Consider the following 2,519-nt stretch of genomic DNA (forward strand, 5'->3'; position numbering starts at 1 on the left):
TTCCTTCAGATATATTTTAATGGCATTCTAAACAGATTGTTGGTAAAGATGATGAATTGTAGAGATTTGAAGTCATGTAGTGTTCTGAATTTGGAAAATTCAACTTGGGCTCCTCCCATCCTTATTACCATAGACTTTATGTAAAAAGTGGACAAAGCCATATTTCTGGACAGGCTCCATTTTGAAACCAACAGTTTGTGTTTAGGCCATCATCCAGGAGTTTTCTATATTTGCACAAAAAGGGCAGAGCAGTGGGATGCTAGACATTAGCCTAAAGACATGGTAAAGTGGTCAAAACCTTGCATCACAAAGTAATTTGTGATGCGGTCTTGTTAGTTCTACTTATTATCCACAACTAGAGTAGGGCTGTCTGTCAAAAAGAAATCAATAATCAGAATCTTTGAAAGCCTGAGCTGGCAGCAAGCAAGCAGCCACACATCATAGCTATCAGACAGACAGCCCTTAAATTTTATGAATGGAGGAATGACATAAAATGGGTCAACACACTTAACAGAGGTCTTAAACAAAATGAATGAAACCAGAGGAAAAAGAGAGTCAGAACTTTCAAGCTGAAGGTCAGTGTAAGTCTAGGAGTCAGGACTCTTTGGAACAACATCTAATGGCCATCTACAGCATCACACTTAAAGATACCAATGCGCTGGCTTCACTTTCATGCTCCTTTTATCTTAGGTAAAAATCCACTAACTCCTCTTTACACATTATGCTGTACCGTAGTTACAGCAGTTCAGATTCAAGGAAACTTTTAATCTGAAGTGGAAATTTGGATTATACGTCATAAATTAAAGCAGCCAATTCCCTTAGCTACTTGTAAAGATGACGACAGAGGGTCGTGGTGAGTGTATTTGGGTTGTGACCATCTGTAGCAGAGGTCACAGCGCCTGCCTGGGGATCACCAAAGCCTCCCCCATCTCAGGCCAGATTGAATTATTAAGAAGGCTACCATTCCTTACATTCCCTCTCTCTTCACATTCTGAAAGCAAAAGTGCACAGATGGTGCGCTTCATCAGCTGTGGCGGCGGCTGCAGAGTGTGCTTATTATTTATATGTGTATGTGGGAGTGAGATAAACTAATCTATATGTCATGAACCAGGCTGTAATTGGCCTATTTGTACACTCTGCCCTTTTAGTGAAAGTGAAATTTCCTTTTCCTCTGGCCCCCTACTGCTGCGTTGTCCCACTTACAAATTCCTGCTGGACTCCTGTCAGCAATCCAAATAAATAATCTGCTATCATATCTCTGATGGTAAGAGCGCGCATCTGCGCTGTGGCGGCACACCGGTGGAGAGATATCTCTTCATCTGTCAAGTCACTGTTAGTCATCACCGGATCAAGAGAGCCCTGTCTTTGATTAGAAAAAATCAATGTGTACTCTGCGGAGGCTTTTCTCTGTGGGCTCACAGTGTATTGAAAATGAGCCTATCTGACAAAGACATCTACAGCAGCAAAATATACCTTTTATTCGTGCTCTCGATCGCATAACACATCCAGAAAGAACTGCCGGAAAGTCAGAAGCCCCCCCTCTTGTCTTAGTTGAACTCAAGTAAATATGACTTTGGGAGTCAAGGTTTGTTAAGTACCCCCACTTATCCTCTGTTTCTTTCTGGTATCAAAACATGACATTTGGACATCGCTGGAGAAAAGTAATAGGATGTGCAAGAACAGTAAACACACCGCAAGCAAATGTAAGTGTCTGAATAGATGGCCAGCCTTGGCTTTGAGCGGCGCTGATATGTTAGAGCTGCGAAGGAGACTGGCAGGGAAGCACAGAGAGGCTGTCGAGAAAGAGAAATCTCTGTCTGTGCGTAAGACATTACGTGGGAAAAGCTTTGCCAGCAGGTGAGGGTCAGGGGTATTAAAGAGAGGAAAAAAAGGGATGACGTGCTCCTGAGAAACAGAGTAGAGAGGCCATTCAATACTATGTGGAGGTCTGATGACTCACTGGATCTTTCACCACTATAAGCTTTGACAGGGGATGCATGGACAGAGCTGCACACTCGAAAAAAACACCAAAACACAAGCATACATACAAATAAATGCGAAAATGCACACTCATAAACACACACAGCACTGTACTCATTTATATGTGTGTGTGTATACAGGTAAGAAAATGCCTCTGACAAAAAAGTTCAGCGTTTTCACAGAAAAAAGTGAAGGAGAGACAACAAACTGGAAGGGAGAGGAAGGAAAATAAGTGGGAGGGAATGAGAGAATGTAAAGAGAAATGAGGTGTGTGTTAGAGAGAGAGGAAGAGAGAGAGAGGGAGAGAGATGAGGTGAGGAGGCGGAGAGATGAGAGGCGAGGGAGGGAGTAATGTAGACAGGGAGGGTGGAGAAGACAGGGATAAGCCACACTTGGATGAGGGATTCCAGTGGAGCGAGGAGAGACTTTTTTTCCAAGTGTTGGATGAGGGAGAGTAAAAAAAAAAAAGTCCAGGTCTGTCTTCTACCTTCAGTTAGACTGGACAGAGGCAGCAGCCGGGTCAGGCATGGACAGATGGA

The sequence above is a fragment of the Sphaeramia orbicularis genome, chromosome 7 (genome assembly GCF_902148855.1).
Source record: "Sphaeramia orbicularis chromosome 7, fSphaOr1.1, whole genome shotgun sequence".
In the NCBI taxonomy this organism is placed as follows: Eukaryota; Metazoa; Chordata; class Actinopteri; order Kurtiformes; family Apogonidae; genus Sphaeramia; species Sphaeramia orbicularis.